The 13,531-nt window shown below is 48.1% G+C and overlaps 2 pseudogenes; both read left to right on the top strand.

Moving 5' to 3' along the window:
- Positions 1-13,531, top strand: part of LOC149120197 (Ig heavy chain V-A1 region BS-5 pseudogene) — a 113,960-nt pseudogene that overhangs the window by 80,180 nt on the left and 20,249 nt on the right.
- LOC149120201 (Ig heavy chain V-A1 region BS-5 pseudogene) lies at positions 7,541-9,140 on the top strand (annotated as a pseudogene).

The following is a 13,531-nucleotide window of genomic DNA, read 5'->3' as shown; positions in this document are numbered from 1 at the left end:
TTTGAAGCTATGCCACTGATAGGGATTAATAACCAGAATCTACAAAGAGATTAAGAAATCCCAAACAACAAAAACAACTGAGTTAAGAGATGGGCCAATAACTCAGACATTTTTCAAAAGAGGAAGTCCAAATGGCCAACAGACACATGAAACAAAGTACCGGATCACGAGCCATCAGGGCAAAGCCATCCATCATGCAGTACCCCATAGGGAAGTGTACGGAGCAAAAAGGTTTCTTGAGCTCACAGCTGTAGAGGCTGGAAGTCCAGGATCAGACAGTGAGAATGTTGTGCCATCAGGCATCCTAATATTGTGAACACGGATGGGAGGGACCCCATCCCCACAGAGGACATCAGACGACACCAGGGCTGACTCCAGCAGCACTGTGCTCTGTGCTGAAGCTGGGGACCCAGGAGATCTACTGTGATCTCCTCCATAGCAGATTCCCCAGAAGTGAACAATCTATTTCTGTAAACATCCAGACCGTGCGCCCCCTGCCAGTGCTGTTACGTTGGGACCATGCTCAGCACTGATGGTGTGAGGACAAACCACATCCACCCCCACAGGCTGCTCCCAGCATTCTGTGTGGTCCTGTTAGGGGCACTGGAGACCTCAGCTTCCTCCATGAGGCCCTGATACTGAATCCACTCATGGTGGGAGTCGTCACTGGATGCACTCCCCAGAGATGATGTCATTCAATGTCTCGCAGGCACCTGTGCAAGTTTTACTCAGTGGTGGTCAGTGTGGGGGTCTCGGGTGCAAGGAGACCTGATCAGAACTCCTGACTCAGTGCTCTCCTGCAGGCACTGGGTCCCAGCAGTGTGGCCCTTCCACCTGCCCTTACCCTCCTGCACAGCAGAGCCCACCCCTCCACCAGGTCCTCTTCCTCCTGCTGCTGCACCTTGTCCCCGACTGTCACTTCCCCATGTGCCATGCTTCTCCTCCCCAGTCCTCAGCTTTGGGGATGGAGCCATCCCCTGAAGATGCAGACTTCTGTGTCTTGGGGGATCAGTGCTGGCACAGTGTCTGGGGTGGACTCTGCTCACTAACTTTTTCTACAGGATTTCACCAGGACATGGGTCATGATGGTTTCCTCCTGCAGGTGAATCACTTTCCTACTCAGTGGACACAGAGGAGCAGGGTCTGGGGTATTGAGGCTGAGGATGCTGTTCCTGCAGAGCCGTGAGCAGAGCCAGCACTGCTTGGTGTGCGTGTGTGGTCTCTCCAACTGAGCAGGTGAAGGCTGCATGTTAGTTGGAACTTACCCTCCATACTTGATGCATGGAGCCTCCCATCATGCATGTAGGGACCTCACCACCCAGTGATCCCATTGAGAGGGGTTCTAGGGAGGGCACAAAGCCATGAGGGTAGCTGCCTGCTTTGAAGGGAATACAACCCTTAGAAAGATCCTTCAGGCCAGAGCCAAGGCTAATCCTCCACCTGTGGCGCCTGCACTCCGGGTTCTAGTCCCAGTTATGGCGCTGGATTCTGTCCCAGTTGCTCCTCTTCCAGTCCAGCTCTCTGCTGTGACCCGGGAGTGCAATGGAGGAAGGCCCAAGTGCTTGGGCCCTGCACCCTCATCGGAGACCAGGAAGAAGCACCTGGCTCCCGGTTTTGAATTGGCCCAGCGCCCTGGCCATGTCCCGCCAGTGGAGTCGGCAATTTGGGTGATAAACCAATGGAAGGAAGACCTTTCTCTCTGTCCCTCTCTCTCTCTAACTCGGCCTGTCAAAAAAAAAAAAAAAAAAGAAAGACCTTTCAGTAACTAAGCTTTAAATTTGAGTTATCACACATGAATCATAGAGGAGAATGAGAAAAACAGAAATGTTCCAACACTGCACTTTCCCAGGTGTCGCTGTGGCCAGGTCTGCTTCCCAGCCTCGCCCGGTCTCAGGACAACAATCAGGCGCATCCACAAGCGTGATTTGCCCAAATATCCTCCCATAAACTTCTGGGTCCTGGGGCTGCAGGAGCAGGAATCTGGTACTGGGACCCAGAGCCACATATGAGACACTGGCACTATTTAGAGGATGTGCTCATCTTAGTGCAACTTTCAATTTATTATATCCTTTATTTCCATGAAATTTGATGACACAATTAAGACTAATACACTGCATATTTGTGCAAAATATCATTTTCTTACTCTACTTTACTTTCACTCTCATTCTTGTAAGATTTTCAGATATTTTGGTTAAAAACTTGAAAAACACATTCAGCTGGGCCCCACAGAACCTGCAAACTCAAGACCTTCGACTTCTGCCACAAAACCTGCATGTTGCACAGGGCTGAACTGGATGAATCTAATGTGAAGGAGCCCAAAGTGGCTCAGGCCTTAATGTGACGGGAGGAGATGGGCCGGGGCTGGGTGACACAGGGGCAGTGGGCAGCACCGTGGGATGTGATATTTGCACTTGGCATAGTTGTGATGAGGAGTGAGAGAGGCACAGGTGAGTCGCACTCACCACAGGCACACTTTCAACATGTGCGGCTGCCTCTGTATCTGTCACAGCTCAACAGCATTGCCCATAGAAGCAAAATTTACCAGCTGAGAAGTTGTGAAGAGCAGACAGACAGACACTGGCACGTGGAACACCACACTCAGATGCACCTGCGTGGAACCTGGTCCCCTGTGCATCTCTCTGTCAAAAATGGAATCCAGCAAAAGTGCTCCTTGTTCTGCTGCTGGCAGGGAGTTCTGCAGACCTCACCAGGAAGCCCCAGTGAGTGCTGAGGGTGGACTGGGGCAGAGCTGAGTCCTGTGGTGAGGGGCATGGATCAAGGTGCTGGGGATATTAAAACTCTTCTGCAAAGTCTCTGGATTCTCCCTCAGCAGCTACCACATTATCTGGGTCCGCCAGGATTCCAGGGAAGGGGCTGGAGTGGATCGGATTCATTTGGAGTGGTGGTAGCACAGACTATGTGAGCTGGGTGAATGGCTGAATCATCATCTCCAGCGATAACACCCAGAACATGGTGTCTCTGCTCATGAACAGTCTGTCAGCCAGGGACACGGCCACGTATTTCTGTGCAGGAAGCAGAGTGAGGGGCCCTAAGTCAGAGCCCAGAAGCGAACCTACCTGCAGGGGAGTGCGGCTCCACCAGGGGGCGTAAAAGACGCACTGAGTCCAGATCCTTGTCCTGCTCAGGCACAGAGGGAGATGAAGCCCTGGTTTCCTGTAGAGAATTTGGGGTTTCCTCTCCTACAGTTTTGAGGGAAGACTTCTACTTCATGATTCTGTCCCTTACACTGACGCCACTGAGGTAGAGAAGCTTGATGTGACAGGAAGAAGTCTTAAATGGACACATTCAGGTTCGTGAACGTTGACAGTGGTCACCAGGGTCAGAGATGCAGGACTATCTGGGGACCTCGTGAGTATTGTCCAGTCTGACTCAGGACAGCGTTCTCAGGGCACTGCCGACTTTAGGAAAATTTTAGTTTCCCTTCAAACCCAGACAGACCCGAGCCAGAGACTTGATTTGCTACCTCAATTTTATAAGTCGTCCTACCTCCTGTCATAGAGCCTGTGTGCTGACATGAACCAACCATCTTATTCTACACTGTGGGTGTTCTGCATTCACTTTCCACAGACTTTACACCCCATCTCCACTTTCCCTATAATCCTGGAACACTCTGTTTTCCCTGTGTTCACTTCCCGCTGATCTGTTTCTGCTCCAGTGATGTGGGACCCCCTACACCTGCGTGGTTGAGGTAGAGCAGAAAGTGGGACACACAGTGGCTGTGCACTCTGGGGCTGGAGTCCACATCACGGGGAGCTGTGTCTGTGGCTCCAGCATGATGACCAGTGTCCTGAGGCTGAATCACAGCTGGAGGAAGAGCCAGTCCCAGAGACCATGTGTCCAGAGTCCCTGCTCTTCACTCGGTGGCTATGCTGATGTCATCAAAAACCCATTTGTAGTTTTTCATCAATTTTAGAGCGGTGGAGACACCCAGGCTTCATATTAAATTGCTGCACTGAATCTATTTACAATATTTCCCATACTTGTACTGACAGTGCACCCTGGAAGAAAGTGGATGATGGATCTGTTATGAGGCCCCGTCACCAAGGAGGGAACACTGATGCAGTTCCAAGCTCCCGCGTTCCAGCTGCCAAGCCTTGAGTGCACTGCCTTTATTTATCATCTCCATAAAACACTGGCAAACACAACACCAGTATTCAGAGAACTGAATCTTCAAGATTGGCCATTGTTGCTATTTCTTATTCATAAATGTTTAATAAATATTATTGAGTATAGTTCTATGAAGTACAATGATATCTGTTTAAAAAAATGAATGTTGTATTAATGGAATTATGAAGTCAGACTTGATGACACGTCTTACCACAACACATGTTTTTGGTGGAGTTCAGCTGTCTGCTGCTCTTAGGATTTTCCACTCACAATATTCTCTTGACCTCTGTCACCATGCTGTACGGTAGATCCCTCAGTGTGTGGATCCTGTGGGACTGGAATTCTGACCTTGCTCAGTGTCTCCTCTGTTCCTCCCTCGCTCAGACTTTGGTCTTCACCATCGTACTTCCTGCCTCTGTGAGTTCATCCTTTTATCCCGTAGGTAGCATCACATATTATGTGTCTTCCTGGCCTGGATGGTTAGCAGAGTGTACTTTTACTGACATATTATCCTAGGCACATTATTCTCCAGGATCATCCAAGTTGTCCAAAATTACAGAATTTCTTACTCTACTGCTTGTAAACTTCCTTTTAAAATGTAACTTTGTCCATTTCTTTCATTTTCCATTCATGCTTCCATGAGATGTCACTGGATCACATGTGTGAACTCTTTTGAATGACGGTGCTTTAAATGAACAAGGAACTGCAGAGGTGTTTGCCACAATGACTGCAGATCCCGTGGACACCTCCCTGGGATTTCATATTCATTGTCAATGCAATGGTGCTTGAAGATCATGTAATAATTCCATTTCTAGTTTTTGATGCTTTACCATACGGTTTTACTAATTAACCTGACACAGACTTGTACCAGGGTTATCATCTCTCTCTACCTCCATAAAACATGTCAGCTCTGGTTTGTCTGATAACAGTCATTCTAACAGGAGCGATGGGATGTCTCATAGTGCTTCTAACATGGACATACGTGATAGTCCCATATTTGTAGCATTTTATATGTTTGCCTTTATATTTTCTTTTAAAATTTATAGATGTAACATAAATTTTAAAATTTATCATTTTATTGGCTGGCGTCGCGGCTCACTAGGCTAATCCTCCACATGTGGCGCCTGCACCCCGGGTTCTAGCCCCAGTCAGACACTGGATTCTGTCCTGGTTGCCCCTCCTCCAAGCCAGCTCTCTGCTGTGGCCAGGGAGTGCAGTGGAGGATGGCCCTGTGCCCACATGGGAGACCAGGAGAAGTGCCTGGGTCCAGCCTTCAGATCAGCGCGGTGCGCCGGCTGCAGCAGCCATTGGAGGGTGAACCAACGGTAAAGGAAGACATTTCTCTCTGTCTCTCTCTCTGTCACTGTCCACTCTGCCTGTCAAAAAATTTACCATTTTATTTAAAAATTTTTCTTTATGAATTTGTCCAAAACCACAGAGAGACTGAGACAGACAGTGATCTTCTAACTCCTGGGTCACTTCCCCAATGGCTACAAAAGCTTCAGCTGTGTCAGGTGAGAGCCAGGTGCTTGGAATTCTGTCCAGGTGTCCACATGGCAGTACTTGGAACTTCACCTACTGCCTCCCAGAGGGGCTTAGGCAGGAATCTGACACTGGAACCAAACTAGGACACAGCACTCAGCATCCTGACACGGGAGGCAGGAATCCCACAGGCTCACTCCAGTGCTGCTCCTGTCACCACCTTTCATCACTGCATTTAAGGAATTGATTGATTTTCTTGGGATTCAGTTGCTTGAGATCATTCAACATTAAGAAACAGGCTCCTAATCATATGTATAATTAATCTTCAATTTATTTTAGGTATGTATTTATTTTATTTTAAAGTCAGTATTATAGCAAGAGAAGAAGAGACCAACAGATGGAGAGAGAATCTTCCTTCCACAGGTTTCCGTCCTGAATGGCTGCTAAGACTGGGGATGGCTCAGCCAGAAACCAGGAGCCTGGAACTTCCTCCAGTTTCCCACATGGCTGGAAGGGGACAAACACTTGGGTCAGGGTACACAGGGATCACCATTGCACTGCCTACCTCTGTGAGTTCAACTTGCGAGCTGCATATAAAACTAATGTCACATACTGTGTGTCCATATCTACCTGGATTATTTCTTTTAGTATGTATGCTCCATGCTGACCCATGTTTCCGAATGACAGAACATTCTCCTTCTTAATGCTGAATAATATTCCAAGTCCAAATGTGAAAGAATCCATTCACTGTTTTTGCACACTTGTTCTTTGTAGACTGAACTATCGTGAATAAGGCTGCATTAGCTGAACGCAGGACTGCAGATGAATTGTGACACAGTGACTTCATACTCACTGCTTGACCTGATCTCAGAGTCATGGTTACAGTCAGGGAAGAGGGGGGAACAGGGCGGCTGATACCAGGGCACAAAGCACCAGTCACAGGAAGGAATAATTCTGCCCACACCACAGTGGGCTGACTCAGTTCACCACAACACACGACAAGTTCCACTAATAACTAGAACTGAGGCCTCCAGGCCTCCCAACAGAGTGATGGGAAAGGAGGTGGAAATGTGCATGACACTGAGTTCATCTGTGCCCATTTCTACCATGCACATTCCAATAGCACACTACACCCCACTACCATGTACAGTGTTCTGTGTTCAGGAACAGTTTTAAACTAAAGCAATAGAGGAATAAGGAAACAAAACATAGTTAACCTTAAAAAATCCACTTGCAGTCCTTCATCTGTTTAAAAGTGGGCAACAGGCATTAGGACAAAATTGGCTAGGTACCCACCAGGGGGCGCATTAGAGAACTGACTGAGCCCAGCCTCACAGCTTCCCACACTTTTCCCTCATAATGCATCATGGGAAACTGTAGATGACGCTACAAACAAAGGAGACCCTACCCCTGATGTTGGAATTACAGACACAGTTTCTGGATCCAGGGTTCAGAAAGACTAACTCCTAGGGGTCATAGGTATTTGGGATGTCTGGGGCTGTCAACCCAAAAGCAGAAATCGCCCATTGTCACCTTTTCTTTCCATCTCTACATTTCTGTATCTCTCACCCCTTCTCTCTCTATCACTGTCCAAAGTCTTTCATATAGATGATAAGGAACTAATGGTTATTTAAATAAATGAAGGACATGATATTGCTAACACTGGATATTAAAGGTACACGCATATTGCAACGAAACAAAGTCATTGCCTTCAACTTTTTAAAATAATGATAACATAAAAATTCACAATATCTGAATCGTATCATAGCCATCACCCTACACACCCAGGTCACCACGTCTGCCCTGGGCCCTGTCCTCTCTGAGGCGTCTGACCCCATGCCTGCTATCTAGGGGCAGTTCATGCAAATAGGGCCTCCCTCTGCCCATGAAAACCTGCCCAGCCCTCACCCTGCAGCTCTGGCACAGGAGCTCCAGCCCCAGCACTCCCAGGTGTCCACTCAGTGATCGCACTCAACACAGACGCTCACCATGGAGACTGGGCTGCGCTGCCTTCTCCTGGTCGCTGTGCTCAAAGGTAATGATGGAGAATGCGGGGCACTGAGTCTGGGAGAGGACGTGAGTGAGAGACACAGAGAGTGTGAGTGACAGCTTCCTGACCATGTCGTCTGTGTTTGCAGTTGCCCAGTGTCAGCAGCAGCTGAAGGAGTCCGGGGGTCGCCTGGTCACGCCTGGAGGAATCCTGACACTCACCTGCACAGCCTCCGGATCCGACATCAGTAGCTACTATATGAGCTGGGTCCGCCAGGCTCCAGGGAAGGGGCTCGAATGGATAAGATACATTAGTTATGGTGGTAGCGCCTACTACAAGAGCTGGGCGAAAGGCCGATTCACCATCTCCAAAACCTCGAGCACGGTGGATCTGAAAATGACCAGTCTGACAGCCTCGGACACGGCCACCTATTTCTGTGCCAGAGACACAGTGAGGGGCCCTCACACTGAGCCCAGACACAAACCTCCCTGCAGGAGCGCGCGGCTCCACCAGGGGGCGCACGAGACGCACTGAGCCCAGATTCTGGTCCTGCACAGGCGCAGAGGGAGATGAAGCCCTGGTTTCCTGTCAGGGAACTGGGCTTTCCTCTCCTGTAAAAGTTTTGAGGGAAGAATTCTACTTATATGATTATGTCCCTCCCAACTTCAATGACGGAGAGAAAGTCTGATGTAAAAGGAAGAAGTCCTAAATGAACAATTTGGTTCATGGACAGCGACTGTGCTCACCAGGGTCAGAGATGTGGGAATATTGAGGACACTATTGAGTCTCTTCCACCTTGACTCCCGACAGCACCCTCAGGGCACTGAAAGCTTTGGACAGTTTCAGTTTTCCCTGCACAAACAGGGACAGCTGAGACAGGGCCGTTGATCTGTTAAACTGCAACTATTCCACTCATCCCTCTCCTGCCACAACCAGCAAGTGTGCACTGAACCAACCTTTGACTTTACATGTGGGTGATCCACACTCATTTTCTGCAGACTTTAACCCGACCTGCATATGTGTTCAAAATGACTGTATCAAATTGATGGAATTATGAAGTCATTCTTAGTTACATGCTCATCACAAAATCCACATGTTCCCATGGTCGAATGTCAGTGGTCTCCTGTTTTGGAAATCAGTAGACACATATTCCCTTCACTGCTGTCACAATGCTGTACAGCAGATCCCTCAGTGTGTGGATCCTGTGGGACTGGAACTCTGATCCTACTACAGCGTCTCCTCTGTTCCTCCCTCGCTCAGACTTTGGTCTTCACCATCATACTTCCTGCCTCTGTGAGTTCATCCTTTTATCCCACATAGGTAGCATCACTAATTATGTGTCTTCTTGACTAGATGGTAATCTGTACATTGACTGACACATTATCCTTAGGCATTATTCTCAGCATTATCCAAGTTATCCAAGACATCAGAATTTCCTCCTCTTTACTGCCTTATAAACTTCATGTTAAAATATAACTATGTCTATTTGTCCCATTATCCATCCTTCTTCAACGCCAATTTCACTGGATTATATGTGTGACCTCTTGAGAATGACGCTGCTTTAATTGAACATGGGACTGCAGAGATGTTTGCCACAGTGACTGCACATCCCGTGGTCTCCTCCCTGGGATTTCATATTCCTTCTACCAGGAATGGTGTTGGAGGATCCTGTGATAATTGTATTTCTCAGCTTCTGATGTTCTCCATGAAAGCTTTCCTAATTTACCTGACTCCAGCCTTTACCAGGTTATCTTCTCTCTCTTCCTGCACAACACATGTCAGCTCTGGTATGTCTGATAATACAAAGTCTAACAAAGGGATGGGATATCTCATTGTTTCTCCAACATGTACGTGCATGATGATCCCAGATTTAAAGCATTCTTGTACATTTGCCTTTACATATTTTCTTTAAAAAATTACAGATATACTTTCACCTTTTTTAAAACTTGTATTTGTCCAAAAAGAAAAAGAGACAGAGACTGACAACAGTGATCTACTGAATCCTGGAGCACTTCCCAGATGCCCATAAAAGCTGGCATTTGGTAAGACCATAGCCAGGTGCATGGAATTCAGTCCAGGTCTCACACATGGGATTAACTCAGACTTCTCGTACTGCCTCCCAGAGTGCACATTGGAGGAGTCTGAAATTGCGACCTAAACTGGGACATAAACCTAAGCATCCTGATGCGGGAGCAGGAATCCCACAGGCTAACTTCAATGCTGCTCCTGTCACCCACGTTGTCAGTCACTGCATTTGAACAATTGATTGCTTCCCCTGTGATTCAGTTCCATGAGTTCATTCAACATTTGGATCTAGGCTCCTAACCATATATATAGTTATCTTTCATTTATTTTAAAAATCTATCTATTTGATTTGAAAGGCAGTGTTATGGCAAGAGAGGAAGAGACCAACAGAGGGAGAGAGAAGCTTCCATCCACTGGTTTCCTTCCTGAATGGCTGCAAAGGCTGGGGAAGGGCAAGACTGTAGCCAGGAGCCTGGAACTTCCTCCAGTTTCCCACAAGGCTCGAAGGGGACACACACTTGAGTCATCATTGACAGAATTCCCTGGTCCATGAGCAGGGAGCTGGATTTGAAGTGCAGCAAGCAGGGTCTGAACCCATGCTGCTGAGTGATGCTGCATAGGGAGGGCAGCTTAACCTGTGGGGCCAAATGTTGGACAACCCATGTGTGATCTGAAAATGCTTTCTCCCAACTGTGGTTGTCTTTGGTTCTTCGATCACTCCCTTTGTTACACAGGAGCTCTGCAGTTGGGTCCATTATCTTTTGCCTATTTTTGCTCAGTTGCCTGTACATTGGAGATTATCAAAATATCATTGCCCAAACCAATGTCAGCTTGCATTTGTCCAGTGTTTTCTTCTAGAACTGTACTGTCTCAGGTCTTGCCTGCAAGGCATTCCTCAAGTTCACTCTGTTCTAATCTGGTGTGAGATGACCACATAACTGAATTATTTTCAGGTGCATTCAAGTGTCCCCAACCCCAGGTAATGACAGCAAACCCATCCCCATCCTGGGCTTTTTTCACCATGCATTCTCAGAACTCACATTCTCAGAATGTGTTCCTTATTTCTAGGTTCTGTTCTGTCCCAGGGCTCTGGGTGTCTATGTTATCCCAGCACCAGGCTTAATTTCAGCTCAGATGTGATGACACCTCCTGCTTTGCTATTTTTCCTCAAGACCATTCAGCCATCATGAACTCTATTTTTTCATGATAATTCTTGAAGTTGCTTCCTGGTCCTGTGAAGAATGTCAGGCTGTCTCACAGGAAATGCATTGAATCTGCAAATCACATTGTAGCTTAGCTATTTTAACAAGGTCATTCCCTCAAATCCATGACTACGTCATTCCAATTTACAGGGAATCTTCAGATTCTTTTTCACTTTTTAAATTATTATATATTATGGAAGTAGGAAGCAAGACCCCTATCTTACGCCTTACATGAAAATCCACGCAAGATAGATTAAAGATTTAATCTATGACCATACACCATCCAGTTATTAGAGAACATTTAGGAAACCCTGCAAGACACTGGCACAGGAATAGAATTTTTGGAAAAGACCTGAGACATAGGCAGTCAAAGACAAAATTAATAAATGGGATTATATCAAATTGAGAAGTCTCTGTATGGCAAAAGAAACACCCAGGAAATTGAGAGGTATCTGAGAGAATGTGCAAAATATTTGAAGCTATGCCACTGATAGGGATTAATAACCAGAATCTACAAAGAGATTAAGAAATCCCAAACAACAAAAACAACTGAGTTAAGAGATGGGCCAATAACGCAGACATTTTTCAAAAGAGGAAGACCAAATGGCCAACAGACACATGAAAAAATGTTCCAGATCACTAGCCATCAGGGCAAAACCATCCATCATGCAGTACCCCATAGGGAGGTGTACGGAGCAAAAAGGTTTCTTGAGCTCACAGCTGTAGAGGCTGGAAGTCCAGGATCAGACAGTGAGAATGTTGTGCCATCAGGCATCCTAATATTGTGAACACGGATGGGAGGGACCCCATCCCCACAGAGGACGTCAGACGAGACCAGGGCTGACTCCAGCAGCACTGTGCTCTGTGCTGAAGCTGGGGACCCAGGAGATCTACTGTGATCTCCTAATAGCAGATTCCCCAGAATTGAACAATCTATTTCTGTAAACATCCAGACCGTGCGCCCCCTGCCAGTGCTGTTACGTTGGGACCATGCTCAGCACTGATGGTGTGAGGACAAACCACATCCACCCCCACAGGCTGCTCCCAGCATTCTGTGTGGTCCTGTTAGGGGCACTGGAGACCTCAGCTTCCTCCATGAGGCCCTGATACTGAATCCACTCATGGTGGGAGTCGTCACTGGATGCACTCCCCAGAGATGATGTCATTCAATGTCTCGCAGGCACCTGTGCAAGTTTTACTCAGTGGTGGTCAGTGTGGGGGATGCAAGGGGGCAAGGAGACCTGATCAGACCTCCTGACTCAGTGCTCTCCTGCAGGCACTGGGGCTCCAGCTGTGTGGCCCTTCCCCCTGTCCTTACCCTCATGCACAGCAGAGCCCATCCCTCCACCAGGTCCTCTCCCTCTGCTGCTGGACCCTGTCCCCGACTGTCACTTCCCCACGTGCCATGGTTCTCCTCCCCAGTCCTCAGCTTTGGGGGTGGAGCCATCCCCTGAAGATGCAGACTTCTGTGTCTTGGGGGATCAGTGCTGGCACAGTGTCTGGGGTGGACTCTGCTCGCTTACATTTTCTACAGGATTCCACCAGGACATTGGTCATAATGGTTTCCTCCTGCAGGTGAATCACTTTCTTACACAGTGGACACAGAGGAGCAGGGTCTGGGGTATTGAGGCTGAGGATGCTGTCCCTGCAGAGCCGTGAGCAGAGCCAGCACTGCTTGGTGTGCGTGTGTGGTCTCTCCAACTGAGCAGGTGAAGGCTGCATGTTAGGTGGAACTTACCCTCCATACTTGATGAATGGAGCCTTCCATCATGCATGTAGGGACTTCACCACCCAGTGATCCCATTGAAAGGGGCACTAAGGAGGGACAAGTCCATGAAGGTTCTGCCTCCTTTGAAGGGAATACAACCCTTATAAAGATCCTTCAGGCCAGCGCCGTGGCTCACTAGGTCTATCCTCCACCTGTGGCGCCTGCACTCTGGGTTCTTGTCCCAGTTATAGCGTCGGATTCTGTCCCGGTTGCCCCTCTTCCAGTCCAGCTCTCTGCTGTGGCCCGGGAAGGCAGAGGAGGATGGCCCAAGTGCTTGGGCCCTGCACCCTCATGGGAGACCAGGAAGAAGCACCTGGCTTCCAGCTTCGAATTGGCACAGCGCGCCGGCCATGGCCCACCAGTGGAGGTGGCCATTTGGGGGATAAACCAATGGAAGGAAGACCTTTCTCTCTGTCTGTCTGTCTCTCTCTCTCTCTAACTCTGCCTGTCCACAAAAAAAGACCCTTCAATAACTTAAGTTATCTGTCACAGCTCAACAGCATTGCCCATAGAAGCAAAATTTACCAGCTGAGAAGTTGTGAAGAGCAGACAGACAGACACTGGCACGTGGAACACCACACTCAGATGCACCTGCGTGGAACCTGGTCCCCTGTGCATCTCTCTGTCAAAAATGGAATCCAGCAAAAGTGCTCCTTGTTCTGCTGCTGGCAGGGAGTTCTGCAGACCTCACCAGGAAGCCCCAGTGAGTGCTGAGTGTGGACTGGGGCAGAGCTGAGTCCTGTGGTGAGGGGCACGGATCAAGGTGCTGGGGATTCCTCTTACCACACTGGAGCTGGGGACACATCCAAACTGTACTGATGATTTCTCCTGTAATGTTGAATGGACCAAGAGCTAAGGGAACCAATGAAAACATGTTGTAGGTCCATTCACATAAAAGGACCAAGACAGGGTTCAGTGTGCAATAAGAGCACACAA

The sequence above is a fragment of the Oryctolagus cuniculus genome, chromosome 20 (assembly GCF_051225735.1).
Source record: "Oryctolagus cuniculus isolate XC-2025 breed Fujian yellow rabbit chromosome 20, ASM5122573v1, whole genome shotgun sequence".
Taxonomy (NCBI): domain Eukaryota; kingdom Metazoa; phylum Chordata; class Mammalia; order Lagomorpha; family Leporidae; genus Oryctolagus; species Oryctolagus cuniculus.
Note: the sequence above shows the minus strand (reverse complement) of the source record. Positions and strands in the feature narration are given on the sequence as shown.